At 41.1% G+C, this 25,539-nt stretch overlaps 1 long non-coding RNA gene and 4 other non-coding genes across 5 annotated transcripts in view; all 5 read right to left on the bottom strand.

The window, feature by feature from the left end:
• Nucleotides 1-12,347, bottom strand: part of LOC147032920 (uncharacterized) — a 61,674-nt gene extending 49,327 nt beyond the window's left edge. Inside the window, exon 1 of the long non-coding RNA XR_015052182.1 lies at nucleotides 12,270-12,347. This is a non-coding gene — a long non-coding RNA (uncharacterized LOC147032920). The remainder of the gene's footprint in view (nucleotides 1-12,269) is intronic.
• A 318-nt stretch (nucleotides 12,348-12,665) lies between these two features.
• Nucleotides 12,666-12,747, bottom strand: TRNAS-CGA (transfer RNA serine (anticodon CGA)). The gene has a single exon. It is a non-coding gene; the product is annotated as a tRNA-Ser (tRNA).
• A 3,520-nt stretch (nucleotides 12,748-16,267) lies between these two features.
• TRNAS-CGA (transfer RNA serine (anticodon CGA)) lies at nucleotides 16,268-16,349 on the bottom strand. The gene has a single exon. It is a non-coding gene; the product is annotated as a tRNA-Ser (tRNA).
• Nucleotides 16,350-20,059: 3,710 nt separating this feature from the next.
• On the bottom strand, nucleotides 20,060-20,141 carry TRNAS-CGA (transfer RNA serine (anticodon CGA)). The gene has a single exon. It is a non-coding gene; the product is annotated as a tRNA-Ser (tRNA).
• A 3,587-nt stretch (nucleotides 20,142-23,728) lies between these two features.
• Nucleotides 23,729-23,810, bottom strand: TRNAS-CGA (transfer RNA serine (anticodon CGA)). The gene has a single exon. It is a non-coding gene; the product is annotated as a tRNA-Ser (tRNA).
• Between the last annotated feature and the right edge of the window lie 1,729 nt (nucleotides 23,811-25,539).

Here is a 25,539-nt window from a genome sequence, read left to right as displayed (position 1 = left end):
TCATTGAGGTGTTAATACCGGTGATTTGAGACTAACGATGCAGAAATCAAGAAAGTGACCGAATACCAAGACCTCGAGCATGAAGTGAAAATATCCTGAAAGCTGAAGAATGCCAAAGTTGGACCAGTGATGACGAAGAACCTCACAGAGATATTAAAAACCATCCCTGGGAATATCTCTACAAACGAACTACAGTTGGAAGCCGTCCTGGGTTCAGTAACGAGCCTTAAGAGAGTCCTTGGCACAAATCTTTGAAAACAGAAAACATTAAAGCTTGGTCCGTAAATCATGACCCCTTACTGACATGAAAGTGGATACTTTGAGCCCGCCCTGGGAGGACTCCATTCCACATTGTGAAACCCCATATGCAGACGCACGCACGCACACACACACACACACACACACACACACACACACACACACACACACACACACACCTTGAGACCTGGCAAGTCTCTGTTTGACCTCCTGAAACCCACTCACATGTGGAGATAGTAGGGAACAGCAGCAACTTGCACGTACACACGTACACACACTTCCGTTATGGTAATACAATTCATATATGGACTCACGCATAAAATACATAAAAATGACAAACACAAAGATTTACCTTTGAACAGAATTGTTTGAAAGTGGAATTCAAGTGGGGAATTAGCAAAATTCATTTAAAAATATATCAACGCTCAGAACACAAAATGTCGAACCTTGCTCTCTGCCTTCACAACCAGATCACGGCAAACACCTGGCCAGATGGACCTTATTGTTTTTATATATGTATCGAAGTCGAAGTGATGGGTGGATTACATTAGGTCTTAGGAGATCACACAAAAGGTTAAACAAAGCGATATCATGCAAAAATAAAATTGCCCATTTTCAGTAGATGAGACACTTCCCGAGGCATCAACCGCACGGCACCGCAGGGCCCAACACAGGAGGAAACGTACGTCTGTCCGATCGATGTTCCCTTGAAAGCAGAGAAACTTTTACCGAAACGAACAACCAAGCAGCTTGGAGAGCACTCGCCAAGTGGCTTAAGCACTCAAGCAAGCACTCCAACGAAACGGTTGTTAAGAAACGGTTAGTTTAACACGTGATTAGAAACACGTTAAATACACACCTCCCGGAGATGCCCGAAATGTTAAGCCATGAACACTGGCATCTCCAGGTGTATAGAAGCATTGTAATGTACCCGGTGATTCGTAGCTTTGATGAACAGGCATTCGATAATATGAGAGGAAAATGAAAACAACAACTTTGTCATTAAGAAATCATTGCGGCCTGTTCCAAGTCAAGGCATGGTTGAGCAGACCAAAAAACATGGCGGCTTCAGACCCCAGCGAGGTTACCAGGAAACGCCTTAAGACCCAGAGAGCGAGGTGGCCAAGGCTCGCCTGATGAAGGATGTAATTAAATAATGCCGTTAATTATCTTCAAAAGGGGTGTTTTAATTAACCCAAACATCCAATTTTCACTCTTACACCTCCTTCGAGTTTTCTTAGTATGCATGCAAAGTTACAAAATATTACGTTATTTTACGCCATCTCGACTCATCAAATTTGTCGCTCACGTTCTCAGCAATGGGGAATATCGAGATTTAGAGAAAATTGCGACTTGCCGGAAATATATATTGTGCTTGGAAATGCAAAGTAAGAATTCAAAACACCTTTCCCATCTCTGCACAGGGTAATGTGTTTTACGAGCTCTTTAGTTTGTATAATGTTGGGATGCTCATTTGGGAGCAGGCATGTTTGTGATACTGATGGAAAGGACTGAATGACCATTTCTCATGTTGAAGTTTCCTTTCACAAGCATTTCATTGTGCTGTTTTGCCTGTCAGTACAGACTTGGAAATCGAAACTTTAAAATCCCACCATGATAAGTTGACGGGTTATTCCACTTTTTTAGCTCACCTGTTCGAAGAACAGAGCTATAGCGATACCACCGGCATGAGCGTGAAAATGTTACAGTTTTTGGTGCAAGTTATTTTTTTCCTTTCTAATGTTTTTATCTACCACACTATTTTTTATATGCCCGATATATATGTTGTTGTTCGTCTTTCGGCTACTCCCATTAGGGGTCGCCACAGCGGATCATCCGTTATGATCCGCATACTGATTTGGCACAGGTTTTACTCCGGATGCCCTTCCTGACGCAACCCTGGTCGCCTCTTACGACACAGGGATAATGATTGGGTTTCACCATGATTCCGGGCTGCTCTACACCCTCTCATATCGCGGCCCAGCGCAGAGCTCCCGTCCTCAAGCGATCCTACAACCCAAGCCTCCGAATAGTCGGATTACAGGCGCACGCCACTATGCCTGGTTATGCCCGATATATATATATATATATATATATATATATATATATATATATATATATATATATATATATATATATATATATATATATATATATATGTCTTCTTCTTTCGGCTGCTCCCGTTAGGGGTCGCCACAGCGGATCATCAATATGATCCGCATAGTAATTTGGCACATGTTTTACACCGGATGCCCTTCCTGGTGCAACCCTGGTTGCCTCTTGCGACAGAGGGATCTGTAACACCTATTTTAACCAGGGTATACACCGGCCCAGTATACTGGTACTCATTTCGCCGACCTCGGAAGGATGACAGGCTGAGTCAACCCCCTGGTGTATTAATTCAGTGGACCAACGGGGCGTGAACTCAGGACCTTTTGGATCCCAAGCCGCTGCTCTAACCACTGCGCCAACACCAGGATATATATATATATATATATATATATATATATATATATATATATATATATATATATATATGTATATATATATATATATATATATATGTATATATATATGTATATATATATATATGTATATATGTATATGTATATATATATATATATGTGTATATATATATATATATATATATATATATATATATATATATATATATATATATATATATATATATGTACCGACTTACCAAATATGAAACGTGAAAGTTGAAAACTTTGGGAGTTAGAGTGCGGACAAGAACGGATTGATGGACGGACGGACAGACAGACAGACAGACAGACAGACAGACAGACGGCTGGTATCACAGTCTGGTATATATACATATATATATATATATATATATATATATATATATATATATATATATATATTGTTGCGGTCTTCGCGCCCGCCGGCGTGCTGACGGCCACGTAACTCGAATCGCGGCACGTCGCCCACCGGAAGGACAATCCAGTCGTGACCCTCTCGGACTAACGCCGGGAACCAGTCACGGGTGGACCTTTCGGTCTCACCGCGATCGAGCCAATCAGCCCCCGCGTGGGATAGGGTTGCTCGCCAAATTCGACCTACCTAAGTACCCACGCGGAGGGTAGACCGGGCGATCGCACCTCGCCGCAGGTCGACTTCGGACACGGGCCACTTAAGCGACCCGTTCCGTACTATCAGAATAACCGAGCGGTGTTATCGTCAACCTCGACGGTTCGATTAATTATCGGGCGTATTCAGCCCATTACCAACCCTTTACGTGAAGCAAGATGAGGGTTCAATGGGGGAAAAGACGAAGCGAAGCGGGAGAACAGTTCAACAATAAAGCACATTTATTCGCGGCACACGGGAAGCACACAAATACAATTCCACCAAAAGCACACAAAAAAAGAAAACACAATTCCATTTACACAAAAAGCAAATATAAAAGTGAAAACACAGTGCAGAGCTAATACCGACTACCGAGCACACGGCAACACTTATACAATTCTACTTCACAGACGGCGCCGACAACACATACCCAAAACCAAGGAAAAGAAATACCCTCAAGAATGAGGCAGGCCTGAGGCCGAGACCGGGTCGGGCCAACCCGTCTGGTGATGAGACGCGGAGCGGCGATGGCCCCGCAACCCGCGGGCCTCGTGGACGGTGTCTGGTAGGGGGTGGGAACGGGGCCCCCTTGGTCGCACTATCTCAGCGCGGGGGGAAACAGGAGGGGATTGCTGATGCTCGGGGTATAGAGGATCTTTATTATCCCTGGTGTGCGTCTCCACCTCGGCCAGGTCGCGCTGCCGGCCTCCCTCGGGCGTGCAGCTCCCGGCACCGACGCGAGCACCCCCTCGTCCGACTCTCTTCAGCTTCTCCAGCCACTGCAGGCTTCGGGCTCCAGACTTCCACACTCGTCCCCTCCGTTCCGACTCCTTCTCGTTTTCGTTTTCGTTTTCGTTTTCGTTTTCGTTTTCGTTTTCGTTTTCGTTTTCGTTTTCGTTTTCGTTTTCGTTTTCGTTTTCGTTTTTCGTTTTTCGTTTTTCGTTTTTCGTTTTTCGTTTTTCGTTTTTCGTTTTTCGTTTTTCGTTTTTCGTTTTTCGTTTTTCGTTTTTCGTTTTTCGTTTTTCGTTTTCCTTTTTCGTTTTTCGTTTTTCGTTTTTCGTTTTTCGTTTTTCGTTTTTCGTTTTTCGTTCTGACTGACGAACACCGTCCTTTTATCCCCCCGTAACTTCGCCTTTGACCCCCTCCCTTTGACCTTTCACCTCGCTCCCCATTGGCCCGAGAAAAAGTGGGCGTGAAGGCTTTTTGATCCACAAATTTGCATATATCGATCGCCCTGGGGGCGGGGCCAATTCGCCCCTCGCTCACCGATTGGACGGCAAAAAGTGGGCGTGTGTCGTTTTTGATCCGTTTTTGAAGCACAAAATCCGTGATTTTGTACACGCTGTTCAACGTGCGCCCTGCACGAGTCCAACACCGGTACCCACAGCGGGGCAAGAACGGTGGCGATGCTACGGTTGCGAGGTGTGACGTGAAGGTCGTGGCGGTTGTGGTGAAGCGGTGGTTGTGGTCGGTGGTTGATGTTGTGGTTGTGATGGTAATCATGGCGGTTGGTCCAAAATAAAGATAGTAAAAGAAAAACGGCTATCCTGAAGAGTCGCAGCTCGCATAAATGACATGTATTCCCACTAGACAACGGGTTTGGGCCTAACTACACATGCACTTACCGAGATACCTCACCTAAGGGACCTGAATGGTGGTTTGCGAATCTGGTAACCACAACACTATATATATATATATATATATATATATATATATATATATATATATATATATATATATATATATATATATATATATATATATATATATATATATATATATATATATATATATATATATATATATACTAGCTGAAGTACCCGGTAATACCCGGGAAATTTTCCCTATTTTCCTCACGCTAGTTAGACTGAGGCATTAGTTGTATGGAGAAAATTAAGAAGGCTTCTTTTATTCCTCAGATTTATGGAAGGAAGGCTTTATGCTGCCGTAATCCTCAGAGAGGTCATAGTTGAAGGCGGCCTTGAGCCACTCAATGTTTCGAGCAGCAGTGGCAACTGTCCTTGATGTGCTGCCAAAACCCGAACCAAGAAAGCTGGAACGTGAGTCTTGTGCTTCTCTCGCCCGTCGGTGTGATGCTCTATTTGCAGTTAGGCGACGCTCTCTCTGCAGCCGACTCTGCTTGCCTGGCTCGTTCATGAGAAGATATATCAGCAGGAAGATGACTCTTTCTCTCTTTCTCTCTCTCTCTCTCTCTCTCTCTCTCTCTCTCTCTCTCTCTCTCTCTCTCTCTCTCTCTCTCTCTCTCTCTCTCTCTCTCTCTCTCTCTCTCTCTCTCTCTCTCTCTCTCTCTCTCTCTCTCTCTCTCTCTCTCTCTCTCTCTGTCTCTCTGTCTCTCTGTCTCTCTCTCTCTCTCTCTCTCTCTCTCTCTCTCTCTCTCTCTCTCTCTCTCTCTCTCTCTCTCTGTCTCTGTCTCTGTCTCTCTGTCTCTCTCTCTCTCTCTCTCTCTCTCTCTCTCTCTCTCTCTCTGCAGCTGACTCTGCTTGCCTGGCTCTTTCATGAGCAGATCTATCAGCAGTTCGTTGCTGCCGTGCACGTGCAGTTTGAGAATTCAAATAACAGAGGAGAATGTATATGTTTAAAAAGTCAACGAATACGAACATTTTGTATTTCAAAAAACCCGAGCGTTTTTAACCATGAAGCCTTTTGTTATGATTAATAGGCCGGCGCACTATTCGAAAGCCATTTTTTTTTCTAATGGAAATTTTATTATATATATATATATATATATATATTTTTTTTTTCATTTTTATGGAGAGCCACTCAGCGCATCCTGGAGCTGAATGTTAGTTCTATATATGTGTAAAGTTTCATCAAGATTGGTTCACTGGTCTTGGAGCTTATTCGTTACAAATAAACAGACAGACAGACAGACACAGACAGGACTGCCATTTATATATATATATATATATATATATATATATATATATATATATATATATATATATATATATATATATATATATATATATATATATATATATATATATATATATATATATATATCGGGGTGTAATATGTGATACCAGTCTGTCTGTCTGTCTGTCTGTCTGTCTGTCTGTCCGTCCGTCCGTCCGTCCGTCAATCCGTTCTTGTCCGCACTCTAACTCCCAAAGTTTTCAACTTTCACGTTTCATATTTGGTACATAGGTACAGACTGTGGAGACAGTGTGTTGCGACATACGTTGGTCATATAAAGTGGTTGCCATGGCAACCAGGATGCTGTTTTCCATCCGTTCCTGTCCGCACTCTAACTCCCAAAGTTTTCAACTTTCACATTTCATATTTGGTAAGTAGGTACAGACTGTGGAGACGGTGTGTCGCGACATACGTTGGTCATCTAAAGTGGTTGCCATGGCAACCAGGATGCTGTTTTCCATCCGTTCCTGTCTGCACTCTAACTCCCAAAGTTTTCAAGATTCACGTTTCATATCTTGTACATAGGTACAGAATATGGAGACGGTGTGTCGCGACATACGTTCGTCATCTCAAGTGGTTGCCATGGTAACCAGGATGCTGTTTTCCATGTCGTAGCACAATTCTGTATATCCCTTCTTGTTCGGGCGTATATTGTGCTCACTTGCGCTCTTGTTACTGATTACAATATACAAATATATATATATATATATATATATATATATATATATATATATATATATATATATATATATATATATATATATATATATATATATTGCTTTAAAATTATTTGGATCAGACTTCACTGCAATGCTTTATAAAAAAAATATTAATTATTAGATGAGTCTTTTAAAAACGATAAATGCATAAACAGGCGAGCATTGGGTGGCTTTGACACCAACTCTGGTTTAGTTTACAGGATCAACGCTTGTGGAAAAGCTAAAACACAGCATGGATCAGGACACAACAGAACAAAAGGAACAGCAGAAAGAGAAGGGGGAAAGGCCAACAGCAGGGTGGAGAAAAAAATAGACAGAGATTGACGAGCAAGTGATGTAGGTAATGATGAGGTGAATGGAAGAATTGACAGGGGTAGAAAATATCATACTTTTGATTGGGGACAATCTGAGATGATAGTGAACAGCTGTCTTGAAGACCTGGAGGGAAGAATGATATTGAATACAATGCGGAAATTGGTTCCACAGGTTGGAAGGAAAGAGAAACAATTGAGTGGAGGTGAGCAGTGATCCTGAATTTTTGGACTTTCACCAGAAGGGGGTAGATGGTGGACTATGTGCAGCTTGCAGACATCTCAGCGGGGGGGGGGGGGACAAAGCATGGAGAGGGCAGAGGGTGCAAGATCAGAATGATTCGACCAAGGAAAGGTTCGATATGCACCGAACGTTTGACCGAAGGCCTTCGGCTCTACTTATGTGTGCCTTCGTAGGAAACCAATTCCAAAGTAGCACACAAGGGGTCAGTATTTCGCCAATGCAACAAATATTACGATGATTTGTTTGCCTTTGAAAAGATTTGTGAACTCTTTCAGATTGACTTTTTTACTGGGCCAACAAGCGTAACTTTATGGATGTGTAATGATATCCTCTTTTGCAATTACTTATTAGTCACTCACCTTCTCATACTACACAGGAAAAATGCTAACTTGTGAAATAATATAAATACAGATTGTACTCAGAATCCTGTCCATGTATTTTTTATATTATAGAGCTGTTTTATTCTGCATGCTTTGAGCTGTAACCTGTTGGCAAAGTCATGCTTGTGACAACAATATTCTCTCCCACCAAATATATCATCATTGCATCATGCATGCTCAGCAATTACTCAACCACTGTAAGCTTGAGCCTTTTATTCATGAGGATTAAGCACCCAAGGATGAGATATAGATGAAATGACTCACAAGAAAATAGTAATTGTTATAAAAAAAAAGTTTTATTTTTAATTGTTGTGCAATGTAGAGTAAGGAAGTGAGTAAAGCGATTGTTCATGCTTGGCAATATGTGGTGCAGAGCATTTTTGTTGAGGTATTTTGACAATTAGAGTAAGGCGTGTCAGGATTCCTCTGGAAGGAAAGGTAGGTCAAGATATCAGAGGCCACAAGATCTTAGAAAATACAGTGAAGCCACCAACCTGCCTGTGATGTGAGAGCAACAGCTCGGCCTTGGGCTTCTGAGAGAGAGAGAGAGAGAGAGAGAGAGAGAGAGAGAGAGAGAGAGAGAGAGAGAGAGAGAGAGAGAGAGAGAGAGAGAGAGAGAGAGAGAGAGAGAGAGAGAGAGAGAGAGAGAGAGAGAGAGAGAGAGAGAGAGAGAGAGAGAGAGAGAGAGAGAGAGAGAGAGAGAGAGAGAGAGAGAGAGAGAGAGAGAGAGAGAGAGAGAGAGAGAGAGAGAGAGAGAGAGAGAGAGAGAGAGAGAGAGAGAGAGAGAGAGAGAGAGAGAGAGAGAGAGAGAGAGAGAGAGAGAGAGAGAGAGAGAGAGAGAGAGAGAGAGAGAGAGAGAGAGAGAGAGAGAGAGAGAGAGAGAGAGAGAGAGAGAGAGAGAGAGAGAGAGAGAGAGAGAGAGAGAGAGAGAGAGAGAGAGAGAGAGAGAGAGAGAGAGAGAGAGAGAGAGAGAGAGAGAGAGAGAGAGAGAGAGAGAGAGAGAGAGAGAGAGAGAGAGAGAGAGAGAGAGAGAGAGAGAGAGAGAGAGAGAGAGAGAGAGAGAGAGAGAGAGAGAGAGAGAGAGAGAGAGAGAGAGAGAGAGAGAGAGAGAGAGAGAGAGAGAGAGAGAGAGAGAGAGAGAGAGAGAGAGAGAGAGAGAGAGAGAGAGAGAGAGAGAGAGAGAGAGAGAGAGAGAGAGAGAGAGAGAGAGAGAGAGAGAGAGAGAGAGAGAGAGAGAGAGAGAGAGAGAGAGAGAGAGAGAGAGAGAGAGAGAGAGAGAGAGAGAGAGAGAGAGAGAGAGAGAGAGAGAGAGAGAGAGAGAGAGAGAGAGAGAGAGAGAGAGAGAGAGAGAGAGAGAGAGAGAGAGAGAGAGAGAGAGAGAGAGAGAGAGAGAGAGAGAGAGAGAGAGAGAGAGAGAGAGAGAGAGAGAGAGAGAGAGAGAGAGAGAGAGAGAGAGAGAGAGAGAGAGAGAGAGAGAGAGAGAGAGAGAGAGAGAGAGAGAGAGAGAGAGAGAGAGAGAGAGAGAGAGAGAGAGAGAGAGAGAGAGAGAGAGAGAGAGAGAGAGAGAGAGAGAGAGAGAGAGAGTGCTGCTGGGGCCCAAGTCGACTGGGGAGAGCAGTTCTCTATTGAGTTCTGGATAAAGGCCCTGGAGGCTGTGAGTCGGTCTGATATTTCAATGAATGACTTCAATAATGGCAGATGGTCTGCAGCTGGTTGGCCCAGAAGAGTTCATGGCTGAGGGTGAGGCCTACAAGATCAAGCGACTGAACCTCTTCTCGTGAACGGCTATGATAATAAATCAACGGATTCATTTGACGACCCTTCTACAGTGACAAGGTGAGACTCGAATTGTCATTTGCCAATGGCTTGTGCTATTTATCAGACTATCTTCAAATCAATTCCAGATCAACAGAAAGTGATGTAGTTGCTGTTTGCCTGTCAGTCTTGAAAGCGGTCGGTGGTCCTGAAAGAATTTGAATTTGGAGTCTTCTACCAAAAGGAAGAGTAGAGAGGTTTTCAGTGCATCGGAGAGTTCGTTTATGAGGATCATGACTTGGAGACCAAGCCCCAGACTACTTTAGGGAACTCCAGTCTCCCCTGGGAGAACAGAGAACTATTTTTGCAACTCCTTCAATTCTTTTCATTATTAGCAGCATTTTCCTGTATTATTATACACTAGCAAATACCACCCGTCACTTCGCTGATGGGAACACTGAGATGGGGGAAAAAGAGGGGGGAGATAGAGAGGGGAAAGAGAGAAGAGGGAAGTGGAAAGAGGGAGGGGGAGAGGAGTGAGGAGGGGGTGGGGGAGAGAGGATGGCGGGAGAGTGAGGAAAGGGGGGGGGAGGAAAGGCAGCGAGGTGAGAGGAAGGGAAGGCAGACGTGTGGTGGAGCGTCAATAGGATTCATCCTGTCTCATCAAAATTATTCTGCATTGAATACCAGTGAAGAGGGGAACAAAATAATGTCTGAAATCTATTTTCTACCGGTAATACTGTCAATATCGCCCAGACATGTCCAGAGACAAACACAGTCCAGAGACGAACTGCCGTCTGGACATAAACATCACCAGACACATCCAGAAATAAACTCCTTTCCAGACACTTCCGGAGACAAAGTCCCATTCAGACACATCCAGAGGTAAACTCCCATCCAGACATGTCAAGAAATAAATACCATCCAGACATGTCTGGAGTCAAACCCCACCTGGACATAACCACCATCCATCCAACCAATGAGACCATACCCTGTACAGAGTGTTGGTGTGGCCGAAGCTGTCTCCTGAGCTTCTTGGGCACATTCCTGGACAGGTCACCTCTCCAACGCAGGATACCAGTAAGCTGGTACTCATTTTTGCCAACCTCAGAAGGATGACAGGCTGAGTCAACACCACCAGGAATAAATTCAACAACCAAGCAGGTCTTGAATTCAAAACCCAATGATCCCAAGCCCACCACTCTAGCCACTAACCCAACACCAAGTGTACATAACCACTGCCCAGACACATATGGAGATACACGTCTGGAGACAAACTCCCATCCCGTCATAAACACCACCCAGATATGTTTGGGGATAAACACCACTCGGATATCAATACTACCCAGCTGCATCTGAAGCCAAGCTGTCCGGAGACAAACACCACTTGGACACGTCCGGAGATAAACTCCTGTTTGGACATAAATACCGCCCAGACATGTCCGGAGGCAAACTCCTTTCTGGATATAAACACCACCCGGACACATCCGGAGACAAACTCCTGTCCAGACATAAACATCGCCCAGCCAAGTTTGGAGACAAACACCACCCAGATGCATCTGGAGGCAAGATGTCCGGAGACATACATTGCTCAGACACATCTGGGGACAAACTCTCGTCTGGACATAAACACCACCCGGACACAAACTCCCGTCCAGAAATAAACACCACCTGGACACATCTGGAGACAAACTCCCATCTGGGCGCATCCGGAGAAAACTCCCATTCAGGCACATCCGGAGATAAATGCCTTCCGGACATGTCTGGAGACAAACCCTGCCTGGATATAACCACCATCAAGACACATGTGGAGATAACCACTGTTCAGACATAACGACCATCCAGAGACAGAGAGACAGAGACAGAGACAGAGACAGACAGGGACAGAGACAGAGAGAGAGGTGTGGGGTTGGGGATAGGGGAGTTATCAGAGAGAATATGGGATCCTTTGTGAACAACACACACACACGCAAAAACAAACATTGACACACACACACACACACACACACACACACACACACACACACACACACACACACACACACACACACACACACACACACACACACACACACACACACACACACATGCTTGGCCGATATCAGCAATTTTACAGAATCAGCAGGTTGGAGTCGGTGTGATTACCAACTACAGTTCATACTGTATGCAACCCAGAAACCTTCAGTAGCTTTCACCTAAAAACAATGATACAATTATATCGACGTTTCAGGGAGATGTTCACAAACATTAATCTTTATAAACAGCTGCATGTGAAGGGTGGAAAAAAAATTGGCTCGGTAAGTTAGAAAAACCATTAATACGGCAAACGGTTTTATAAATCAGGCATTATCAAACATATTTTGCTTTGAAACTCACAAAGAGAAAGATATGACCTTTGTAAAGCAAATCCAATGACCAAATGCTTTTGAAACAGATGTGAGGACAAAAGATAACCTGATAGAAGCTCCACAAGATATGGGATGAAACTTTGCCACCTCAGCAACCGTAAAAGGCAAGGCATGTCCACACACCTGTAGAAAGTCCGTACAGATCCAAACCTACCCATACGTACCACGTCTGTGTGTGCTGTATACATTCCTCGACCATGTAGTAACTGTCGATTGTACACCCCGATCTGGGCACGAACTGCACTGTACAGCTCGGTAAGTGGCTTAATCACTCACGCAAACACTCCAATGGAACGCCTGGCTTGGCAAGCGATTACCAATTGCCATCAATGCAACTTTGCACCCGGAAACGCCGATGCAATATCCAAATTGGACAAATCAACACTTTTTTTTGTCAATTTGTCAATTTCCAAAATCATCATAAATCAAAACAGCATAAATGTCGCGGCATATTTCTTAATGGCAAAGAAAAAACAATTGTGAGCCATTGAAGCAGCAGTCTTTTGTGGAAACAACAGCCAGGTTTAATTGTGTGTTTATTTGACAAAATTACAATAACTCGTAGTTGGCAGGATTTGAACCTGCGCAGGGAAACCCTAATGGATTTCGAGTCCATCGCCTTAACCACTCGGCCACAACTACTTGGTACAAACTGTTTGTGTACATTTATTTTTACCATGATAATCATGGATGTAAAACACCAGGTTTACAGTTGAACACTGCACAGTGCAGCAGACAGTATGTCATTTTTCCTGAACACCGTTCTGAGTGCCTATTTTGCAGGTGATCTCAAAAAGTTGTAGACGGATTTGGACGAAACTCGGTGGACATCCGGATCCGGATTTGGATCTTCAGCAAAATGCAACAATTCGTCATTGGCACACCCCCAACCTGCCCCTCATATTTCGTCTGAATTTGTCCACAAGTTTTTGATATATTGTGTTCTGGTTCGATTTTCGCCCCATGTTTGAATTGTGAAGAATCACTTTCAAATTACCAGATCCTGATCTTCAGCAAAATCGAATCAATTCAAAATCGAATCAATTTTTGTCCGAATCTGTCCACAACTTTTGAGATATCCTGCTCCCACACAAAGAAATAGACTGGCAGACAAACAGACAGAGGTGAAAGAATAACATGTGTCTACCATCGGTGGTGGAGGTAATAATTGGTGTGAAAGAAGTCGTCAATTTTTGAGATTTACTTTAAGAGAATTGTGAGATTGAAACATTGGCTCAGGACATCCTTTTTCACCTCCACACATCGATTTTTGAAACTCTTAATTTATTGTTTGAAAAATCCTGATGATCTTCATGTCAGCTTCTATCCATCGGACACGTCCATTGTGATGTAAATTCAAGACATGATCGTTTCGATTCTTCACTTCATTTGGTCTCAACATTTTTTTCTGTTTTCCCACTTCTTCTCAAATGTGGAATTCCCATCCACTTCCCCCTGGACTGGCTCCCTTCTTTTCCCCAATCCTTCAAGCAGGTCAACTACTCACAGGAACTCCATCGATGTGTTTTCATTCAGCATTTCATACTTCGCAATGGCAAAGTTAGGAAGTCCTTCAAATCGAAATACTTGCCAAAATATGGAGCAAAAGTGACGTTACTCCACTTGTGAGATTGTCCTGACATAACTCCTCAGTTTATGGTGCTCTCTCAAAAGGTTTGATTGGTTTCATACACAATTTGAAAATGTTATTCTTGATCATCTCTTTCGGATGGAAGCACAGAGATGAAATGGTGAGGGAGAGATATGCACTGGGTATAAACAGAAACCACCACACAAAAAAGGAGATACTTAAAATTAAGAAAAGGAAGACAATGGGGGCACAGGAAGGGAAAGATGGATAGGGTGTGTGTAGAGTTGGAAGAGAATGAAAATAAAAGGTTGTGAAAGAAATAAAAATGATGAAAGGAGGAGAAGGAGCATCCATGGGTTAACGAACAGTGGTGGAGCAGGAGGTAAAAAAAGTCTGAGATATTTGTGTATGTAATAAATAGATGTTTTTATTTCACAACAGCAGTGGATCTGGGAACCCAACTGATAAATTGAGTTGATTGCGTCTGGGTTATATATTTGTTGGTGCCGTGATTAGTACTATTTCCCTCGCCAGAAGAGAGGGTATTGCATTTGGGCCCTGTTTGTGAATTGTGAAAATCGAACATTTTCCAAGTTTATTGGTTGGTTACAAAGGTTATTCTGTTTGTTGATTTTACAAGTATTCGTATATTGGTCAAATTGATTTGTTATCCTGGCTGTTTGTCTGTCTGTTTGTCTGTGTGTTTGTCAACCTCATACAGTTCACGATTTTAAACCGATCGTGATAAAACTTTTCCAAGTTGGCGATGTTGTCTCAACTGAGACGCCTCGTGATTTTGAAGTCAAAGGTCACCTTGACGTTAAATTTCAAATATCGTCCTTTTTCATCCGATTGACTTGAAATTTGAAAAAGATTTGCACACTGCATCACAGAATTGGGAAACCAACTCTTGTTAAGGTCAAACAATCAAAGGTCAAGTCAAGGTCAAACTTCAAAAATCATCAATTTTTATCTCAAAAATGGCCAATTTTCATTCGATTGATTTGGAAATTAAACAGCAATGGCATCATTTGTTACTGAATTGGGAAACCAACTATGTTTGAGGTTAAAAAGTGAAATTTTAACTCAAGGTCAAACTTCTAAAATCATCAACTTTCATCAGAAATATCGTTAATTTAAGTCCTGTTTACTTGAAAGTTGAAAAGGATTTGCATCGTCCATCACTTAATTGGAAAAACAACTATTTTTGAGGTCAAATGATCAAAGGTATACTCAAGGTCAAACTTCTAAAATCATGAAATTTCATCAGAAAAACCTTCAATTTTCATCCGATTAGACATTTCACAGACAGCATTTGCATTTTATTTATAAACTGCACAGACAAGTGTCGAATACCAAAATCTTGAAATTTTTAACAGCATAAATGTCTCGGTAAATTGCTCAATGACAAAGAAAAAAACCATTGAGAGCAATTGAGGAAACAGTCTCTTGCAGAAACAACAGCCGGGTTCAATTGTGTAGCGATTTGACAAAAGTACAACTCATCGTTGGCAAGATTTCAACCTGCACAAGGAAATCCGAATGGATGTCTCGTCCATTGCCATAACCACTCAAACACAACAACTTGTTCGAAGTGGTTTGTGTATATTTATCATGAGCATGATAACCATGGATGAAAAAGAGTCGGTTCACAGCTGAACACTGGACACATGTACAGTGTTGTATATACAGTATCTAATTTTTTCTGAACACCATTCTGAGTGTCGATTTTGCAAATTATCTCAAAAAGTTGTTAACGGATTCATACGAAACCTGGTGGACATATTGGGTGTGTGACAACAATGAAATGATTAGATTTTAGTGAAGATCCGGACGGGGATCCGAGAATTTTATAATTCTTCAAGTGATTCTTCATTATTGAGAAATATGTTCAAAAACGAGGTGTTGCACGATTTTCAAACGATTGAGGGTTGATGACACAAGTTGATGGATGATTTTGGGAGATGAGAAGGAAAAGCCAATTCGATTTTTGTTAAATCCGGATGCAGTTTCGGCCTATCAGTGGCAAACCAAAGGAAAACTGATGAGCCTGGTGGAGGGATGCCCCCTAAAGAGTGTCGTTCTCGGATCTACTGTGCAGATAAGTGTCGATTTCCAAAATCATCACATTTCTAACAGCAAAAATATTGCTGCATCCTTCTTAAGAACAAAGAAAAAACTTTTTTTGAACGTTTCTCGCAGCGTTCTGCTGCCGATAACCTGGCCGGCTTCAAGTTTTTTTCCCCTGAGTGAAAAATTTCATTTTAGCCGAAGGTTTTGATTAATTTGAAGCAACTTTTCCACGTAATTTTTTTTCTCTCCAAGGAGAATATCCATGTTTCTGGGGAGGACAGGTGGTGGGGGACAGACAGACAGCATTTACATTATATGTATATACCGGACAGAGAAGCGTCAATTTCCAAAATCATCATTTTTCTAAACAGCATAAATGTCGCGGCATATTTCTTAATGGCAAAGAAAAAAACAATTGCGAGCCATTGAGGGAGCAGACTTTTGGGGAAACAACATCCAGTTTTAATTGTTTGTCTACTTGACAAAATTACTATAACTCGTAGTTGGCAGGATTTGAACCTGCGCAGGGAAACCCTAATGGATTTCGAGTCCATCGCCTTAACCACTCAGCCACAACTACTTGGTACCAGCTGTTTGTGTACATTTATTATTACCCTGATAATCATGGATGTAAAACACCAGGTTTGCAGTTGAACACTGCACAGTGCAGCAGACAGTATGTCATTTTTCCTGAACACCGTTCTGAGTGCCTATTTTGCAGTTGATCTCAAAAAGTTGCGGAGGGATTTGGATGAAACTTGGTGGACATCCGGATCCGGATTTGGATCTTCAGCATAATAGAACAATTCGTCATTGGCACACCCCCAACCTGTCCCTCGAATTTTATCTGAATCTGTCCACAAGTTTTTGACTTATTGTGTTCTGGATCGATTTTTGCCCCATGTCTGAATTGTGAAGTATCACTTTCCAAATTACCAGATCCTGATGTTCACCAAAATCGAATCAATTAAAAATGGAATCAATTTTTGTCCAAATCTGTCCACAACTTTTGAGATGTCCTGCTCCCACACAAAGAAACAGACAGGCAAACAAACAGACAGACGTACAAAGAGACAGACAGAGGTGAAAGAATAACATGTGTCCACCATCGGTGGTGGAGGTAATAATTGGTGTGAAAGAAGTCGTCGATTTTTGAGATTTCATTTGAGAGAATTCTGAAATTTAAACAATGGCTCAGGACATCCTTTGCAACCTCTACATTTCTGTTTTTGAAATTCTTAATTTATTGTTTGAAAAATCCTGATGATCTTCATGTCAGCTTCTCTCCATCGGACAAGTCCATTGTGATGTAAATTCAAGACAAGGTCGTTTCCATTTTTCACTTCATTTGGTCTCAACAATTTTTCTTGTTTCCCACTTCTTCTCAAATGTGGAATTCCCATCCACTTCCCCCTGTACTGGCTCCCTTCCTTTCCCCAATCCTTCAAGCAGGTCAGATACTCACAGGAACTCCAACAATGTATTTTAATTCAGCATCTTATACTTTGCAATGGTATCATGAGAAAGTTCTTCAACAATATCCCCCTTCTGCGACGTGGCGGGGGATAAAAACCAAATACTCGCCAAAATATGGATCAAAGGTGAGGTTACTCCACTTGTGAGATTGTCCAAACATTACGACTCAGTTTATGGAAGTCTCTCAAAAGGTTTGATTGGTTTCATACACAATTTGTAAATGTTATTCTTGATCATCCCTTTATTATGTGAGCACAGAGATGAAATGGTGAGGGAGAGATATGCACTGGGTATAAACAGAAACCACTACACAAAAAGGAGGTACTTAAAATTCAGAAAAGGAAGACAATGGGGAACAGGAAGGGAAAGATGGATAGGGTGTGTGTAGAGTTGGAAGAGAATGAAAATAAAAGGTTGTGAAAGAAATAAAAATGATGAAAGGAGGAAAAGGAACATCCATGGATTAACGAACAGTGGTGGAGCAGGAGGTCAAGAAAGTCTGATATTTGTGTTTGTAATAAATGGGTTTTGATTTCACAGCAGCAGTGGCTCTGGTGACCCAACTGCATTGACTTGATTGTGTATGGGTTATATATTGTTGATGCTGTGATTAGTATTATTACCCTTGCTCGAAGAGAGGGTGTTGCATTTGGGTCCTGTTTGTGAATTGTGAAAATCCAATATTTTCAATTGTGTCGGTTGATTGTAAGTGTTATTCTGGATCTTGATTTTGCAAGTATATTGGTCATATTGATTTTGTTATCCTGGCTGTTTGTCTGTCTGTTTGTCTGTTTGTCATTCACCCACAGTGCAGAATTCTAAACCGATTGTGATAAAACTTTTCCAACTTGAAGAGGTCGTCTCAACTGAGAAGCCTTTTGATTTTGTTATCCTGGCTGTTTGTCTGTCTGTTTGTCTGTTTGTCATTCACCCACAGTGCAGAATTCTAAACTGATTGTGATAAAACTTTTCCAACTTGAAGAGGTCGTCTCAACTGAGAAGCCTTTTGATTTTGAGGTCAAAGGTCAGCTTGAGTTTAAATTTCAGCAATCGTCCTTTTTCCTCCGATTGACTTGAAATTTGAAAAATATTTGCACACTGCATCACAGAATTGGGAAACCAACTCTTGTTGAAGTCAAACGATCAAAGGTCACGTCACGGTCAAACTTCCAAAATCATCAATTTTTATCTCAAAAATCGTCAGTTTTATCAATTTTTATCTCAAAATTCGTCAATTTTCATGCAATTGACTTGGGGTTTAAACAGCAATGGCATCGTTTGTTCCTGAATTGGAAAACCAATAATGGTTGAGGTTACAAAGTGAAATTTTAACTCCAGGTCAAACTTCTAAAATCATCAACTTTCATCTGAAAAATCGTTAATTTACGTCCTCTTTACATGGGAGTTGAAAAGGATTTGCATAGTCCATCACTGAATTGGAAAAAACAACCATTTTTGAGGTCAAACGGTCAAAGGTCAAACTTCTTAAATCATGAAATTTCATCAGAAAAACCTTCAATTTTCATCCGATTCGACGTCTCACAGACAGCATTTGCATTTTATTTATTAACTGCACAGACAAGTGTCGAATAACGAAATCATGATATTTTTAACAGCATAAATGTCACGGGAAATTGCTCAATGACAAAGAAAAAAACCATTGAGAGCAATTGAGGAAAGTCTTTTGCCGGAACAACAGCCGGGTTCAGTTGTTTATCTATTAGACAAAAGTACAACAACTCATCGTTGGAAAGATTTCAACCTGCGCAGGGAAACCCGAATGGATGTCTCGTCCATTGCCATAACCACTCAACCACAACAACTTGTTCCAAATGGTTTGTGTATATTTATCATGAGCATTATAACTATGGATGAAAAAGAGTCGGTTCACAGCTGAACGCTGGACGCATGTACAGTCTTGTATATTCAGTACCTAATTTTTCCTGAACACCATTCTGAGTGTCGATTTTGCAAATTATCTCAAAAAGTTGGTATCGGATTCATACGAAACCTGGTGGACATATTTGGTGTGTGACAACAACGAAATGATTAGATATTAGTGAAGATCCGGACGGGGATACGAGAATTTTATAATTCTTCAAGTGATTCTTCATTATTGAGAAATATGGTCAAAAACGATGTGTGTTGCACGATTTTTAAACCATTGCGGGGTGATGACACAAGTTGATGGATGGTTTCGGGAGGTGAGAAGGAAAAGCCAATTCGATTTTTGTTTAAGCCCGGATGCAGATTCGGCCTATCAGTGGCAAACCAAAGGAAAACTGATGAGCCTGGTGGAGGGATGCCCCCTAAAGAGTGTCGTTCTCGGATCTACTGTGCAGATAAGTGTCGATTTCCAAAATCATCACATTTCTAACAGCAAAAATATTGCTGCATCCTTCTTAAGAACAAAGAAAAAACTTTTTTTGAACGTTTCTCGCAGCGTTCTGCTGCCGATAACCTGGCCGGCTTCAAGTTTTTTTTTCCCCTGAGTGAAAAATTTCATTTTACCCGAAGGTTTTGATTAATTTGAAGCAACTTTTCCACGTAATTTTTTTTCTCTCCAAGGAGAATATCCATGTTTCTGGGGAGGACAGGTGGTGGGGGACAGACAGACAGCATTTACATTATATGTATATACCGGACAGAGAAGTGTCAATTTCCAAAATCATCATATTTCTAAACAGCATAAATGTCGCGGCATATTTCTTAATGGCAAAGAAAAAAACAATTGCGAGCCATTGAGGTAACAGACTTTTGGGGAAACAACAGCCAGGTTTAATTGTGTGTCTACTTCACAAAATTACTATAACTCGTAGTTGGCAGGATTTGAACCTGCGCAGGGAAACCCTAATGGATTTCGAGTCCATTGCCTTAACCACTCGGCCACAACTACTTGGTACCAGCTGTTTGTGTACATTTATTTTTACCATGATAATCATGGATGTAAAACACCAGGTTTACAGTTGTACACTGCACAGTGCAGCAGACAGTATGTCATTTTTCCTGAACACCGTTCTGAGTGCCTATTTTGCAGTTGATCTCAAAAAGTTGCGGAGGGATTTGGATGAAACTTGGTGGACATCCGGATCCGGATTTGGATCTTCAGCATAATAGAACAATTCGTCATTGGCACACCCCCAATCTGTCCTCGAATTTTATCTGAATCTGTCCACAAGTTTTTGACTTATTCTGTTCTGGATCGATTTTCTCCCATGTCTGAATTGTGAAGTATCACTTTCCAAATTACCAGATCCTGATGTTCACCAAAATCGAATCAATTAAAAATGGAATCAATTTTTGTCCGAATCTGTCCACAACTTTTGAGATATCCTGCTCCCACACAAAGAAACAGACAGGCAGACAAACATACAGACGTACAAAGAGACAGACAGAGGTGAAAGAATAACATGTGTCCACCATCGGTGGTGGAGGTAATAATTGGTGTGAAAGAAGTCGTCGATTTTTGAGATTTCATTTGAGAGAATTCTGAAATTGAAACAATGGCTCAGGACATCCTTTGCAACCTCTACATTTCTGTTTTTGAAACTCTTAATTTATTGTTTGAAAAATCCTGATGATCTTCATGTCAGATTCTCTCCATCGGACACGTCCATTGTGATGTAAATTCAAGACAAGATCGTTTCCATTCTTCACTTCATTTGGTTTCAACAATTTTTCTTGTTTCCCACTTCTTCTCAAATGTGGAATTCCGATCCACTTCCCCCTGTACTGGCTCCCTTCCTTTCCCCAATCCTTCAAGCAGGTCAGATACTCACAGGAACTCCAACAATGTATTTTAATTCAGCATCTTATACTTTGCAATGGTATCATGAGAAAGTTCTTCAACAATATCCCCCTTCTGCCACGTGGCGGGGGATAAAAAGCAAATACTCGCCAAAATATGGATCAAAGGTGAGGTTACTCCACTTGTGAGATTGTCCAAACATTACGACTCCGTTTATGGAAGTCTCTCAAAAGGTTTGATTGGTTTCATACACAATTTGAAAATGTTATTCTTGATCATCTCTTTATTATGTGAGCATAGAGATGAAATGGTGAGGGAGAGATATGCACTGGGTATAAACAGAAACCATCACACAAAAAAGGAGATACTTAAAATTAAGAAAAGGAAGACAATGGGGGCACAGGAAGGGAAAGATGGATAGGGTGTGTGTAGAGTTGGAAGAGAATGAAAATAAAAGGTTGTGAAAGAAATAAAAATGATGAAAGGAGTAGAAGGAGCATCCATGGGTTAACGAACAGTGGTGGAGCAGGAGGTCAAAAAAGTCTGAGATATTTGTGTATGTAATAAATAGATGTTTTTATTTCACAACAGCAGTGGATCTGGGAACCCAACTGATAAATTGAGTTGATTGTGTATGGGTTATATATTGTTGATGCTGTGATTAGTATTATTACCCTTGCTCGAAGAGAGGGTGTTGCATTTGGGTCCTGTTTGTGAATTGTGAAAATCCAATATTTTCAATTGTGTCGGTTGGTTGTAAGTGTTATTCTGGATCTTGATTTTGCAAGTATATTGGTCATATTGATTTTGTTATCCTGTCTGTTTGTCTGTCTGTTTGTCTGTTTGTCATTCACCCACAGTGCAGAATTCTAAACCGATTGTGATAAAACTTTTCCAACTTGAAGAGGTCGTCTCAACTGAGAAGCCTTTTGATTTTGAGGTCAAAGGTCAGTTTGAGTTTAAATTTCAGCAATCGTCCTTTTTCCTCCGATTGACTTGAAATTTGAAAAATATTTGCACACTGCATCACAGAATTGGGAAACCAACTCTTGTTGAAGTCAAACGAGCAAAGGTCACGTCACGGTCAAACTTCCAAAATCATCAATTTTTATCTCAAAAATCGTCAGTTTTATCAATTTTTATCTCAAAAATCGTCAATTTTCATGCAGTTGACTTGGGGATTAAACAGCAATGGCATCGTTTGTTCCTGAATTGGGAAACCAATAATGGTTGAGGTTACAAAGTGAAATTTTAACTCCAGGTCAAACTTCTAAAATCATCAACTTTCATCTGAAAAATCGTTAATTTACGTCCTCTTTACATGGGAGTTGAAAAGGATTTGCATAGTCCATCACTGAATTGGAAAAAACAACCATTTTTGAGGTCAAAAGGTCAAAGGTCAAACTTCTTAAATCATGAAATTTCATCAGAAAAACCTTCAATTTTCATCCGATTCGACATCTCACAGACAGCATTTGCATTTTATTTATTAACTGCACAGCCAAGTGTCGAATAACGAAATCATGATATTTTTAACAGCATAAATATCACGGGAAATTGCTCAATGACAAAGAAAAAAACCATTGAGAGCAATTGAGGAAAGTCTTTTGCGGGAACAACAGCCGGGTTCAGTTGTTTATCTATTAGACAAAAGTACAACAACTCATCGTTGGAAAGATTTCAACCTGCGCAGGGAAACCCGAATGGATGTCTCGTCCATTGCCATAACCACTCAACCACAACAACTTGTTCCAAATGGTTTGTGTATATTTATCATGAGCATGATAACTCTGGATGAAAAAGAGTCGGTTCACAGCTGAACGCTGGACGCATGTACAGTCTTGTATATTCAGTACCTAATTTTTCCTGAACACCATTCTGAGTGTCGATTTTGCAAATTATCTCAAAAAGTTGGTATCGGATTCATGCGAAACCTGGTGGACATATTGGGTGTGTGACAACAACGAAATGATTAGATATTAGTGAAGATCCGGACGTGGATAAAATAATTTTATAATTCTTCAAGAGATTCTTCATTATTGAGAAATATGGTCAAAAACGATGTGTTGCACGATTTTTAAACCATTGCGGGGTGATGACACAAGTTGAAGGATGGTTTCGGGAGGTGAGAAGGAAAAGCCAATTCGATTTTTGTTAAAGCCCGGATGCAGATTCGGCCTATCAGTGGCAAACAAAAGGAAAACTGATGAGCCTGTTGGAGGGATGCCCCCTAATGAGTGTCGTTCTTGTATCTACCGTGCAGAGAAGTGTCAAATTCGATAATCATCACATTTCTAACAGCAAAAATATTGCTGCATCCTTCTTAAGAGCAAATAAAAAACTTTTTTTGAACGTTTCTCGCAGCGTTCTGCTGCCGATAACCTGGCCGGCTTCAAGTTTTTTTTTTTCCCTGAGTGAAAACTTTCATTTTACCCGAAGGTTTTGATCAATTTGAAGCAACTTTTCCACGTAATTTTTTTCTCTCCAAGGAGAATATCCATGTTTCTGGGGAGGACAGGTGGTGGGGGACAGACAGACCGCATTTACATTATATGTATATACCGGACAGAGAAGCGTCAATTTCCAAAATCATCATATTTCTAAACTGCATAAATGTCGCGGCATATTTCTTCATGGCAAAGAAAAAAACAATTGCGAGCCATTGAGGTCGCAGACTTTTGGGGAAACAACAGCCAGGTTTAATTGTGTGTCTACTTCACAAAATTACTGTAACTCGTAGTTGGCAGGATTTGAACCTGCGCAGGGAAACCCTAATGGATTTCGAGGCCATCGCCTTAACCACTCGGCCACAACTACTTGGTACAAATTGTTTGTGTACATTTATTTTTACCATGATAATCATGGATGTAAAACACCAGGTTTATAGTTGAACACTGCACAGTGCAGCAGACAGTATGTCATTTTTCCTGAACACCGTTCTGAGTGCCTATTTTGCAGTTGATCTCAAAAAGTTGCGGAGGGATTTGGATGAAACTTGGTGGACATCCGGATCCGGATTTGTATCTTCAGCATAATAGAACAATTCGTCATTGGCACACCCCCAACCTGTCCCTCGAATTTTATCTGAATCTGTCCACAAGTTTTTGACTTATTGTGTTCTGGATCGATTTTTGCCCCATGTCTGAATTGTGAAGTATCACTTTCCAAATTACCAGATCCTGATGTTCACCAAAATCGAATCAATTAAAAATGGAATCAATTTTTGTCCGAATCTGTCCACAACTTTTGAGATATCCTGCTCCCACACAAAGAAACAGACAGGCAGACAAACAGACAGACGTACAAAGAGACAGACAGAGGTGAAAGAATAACATGTGTCCACCATCGGTGGTGGAGGTAATAATTGGTGTGAAAGAAGTCGTCGATTTTTGAGATTTCATTTGAGAGAATTCTGAAATTGAAACAATGGCTCAGGACATCCTTTGCAACCTCTACATTTCTGTTTTTGAAACTCTTAATTTATTGTTTGAAAAATCCTGATGATCTTCATGTCAGCTTCTCTCCATCGGACACGTCCATTGTGATGTAAATTCAAGACAAGATCGTTTCCATTCTTCACTTCCTTTGGTCTCAACAATTTTTCTTGTTTCCCACTTCTTCTCAAATGTGGAATTCCCATCCACTTCCCCCTGTACTGGCTCCCTTCCTTTCCCCAATCCTTCAAGCAGGTCAGAGACTCACAGGAACTCCAACAATGTATTTTAATTCAGCATCTTATACTTTGCAATGGTATCATGAGAAAGTTCTTTAACAATATCCCCCTTCTGCCACGTGGCGGGGGATAAAAACCAAATACTCGCCAAAATATGGATCAAAGGTGAGGTTACTCCACTTGTGAGATTGTCCAAACATTACGACTCAGTTTATGGAAGTCTCTCAAAAGGTTTGATTGGTTTCATACACAATTTGAAAATGTTATTCTTGATCATCTCTTTATTATGTGAGCAGAGAGATGAAATGGTGAGGGAGAGATATGCACTGGGTATAAACAGAAACCACTACACAAAAAGGAGGTACTTAAAATTCAGAAAAGGAAGACAATGGGGAACAGGAAGGGAAAGATGGATAGGGTGTGTGTTAAGAGTTGGAAGAGAATGAAAATAAAAGGTTGTGAAAGAAATAAAAATGATGAAAGGAGGAAAAGGAACATCCATGGATTAACGAACAGTGGTGGAGCAGGAGGTCAAGAAAGTCTGATATTTGTGTTTGTAATAAATGGGTTTTGATTTCACAGCAGCAGTGGCTCTGGTGACCCAACTGCATCGACGTGATTGTGTTTGGGTTATATATTGTTGATGCTGTGATTAGTATTATTACCCTTGCTCGAAGAGAGGGTGTTGCATTTGGGTCCTGTTTGTGAATTGTGAAAATCCAATATTTTCAATTGTGTCGGTTGATTGTAAGTGTTATTCTGTATCTTGATTTTGCAAGTATATTGGTCATATTGATTTTGTTATCCTGGCTGTTTGTCTGTCTGTTTGTCTGTCATTCACCTTCAGTGCAGGATTCCAAACCGATCGTGATA

Source organism: Eptatretus burgeri, chromosome 2 (genome assembly GCF_056783735.1).
Source record: "Eptatretus burgeri isolate ZD-2024b chromosome 2, Ebu_testis_v1, whole genome shotgun sequence".
Taxonomy (NCBI): Eukaryota; Metazoa; Chordata; class Myxini; order Myxiniformes; family Myxinidae; genus Eptatretus; species Eptatretus burgeri.
Note: the sequence above shows the minus strand (reverse complement) of the source record. Positions and strands in the feature narration are given on the sequence as shown.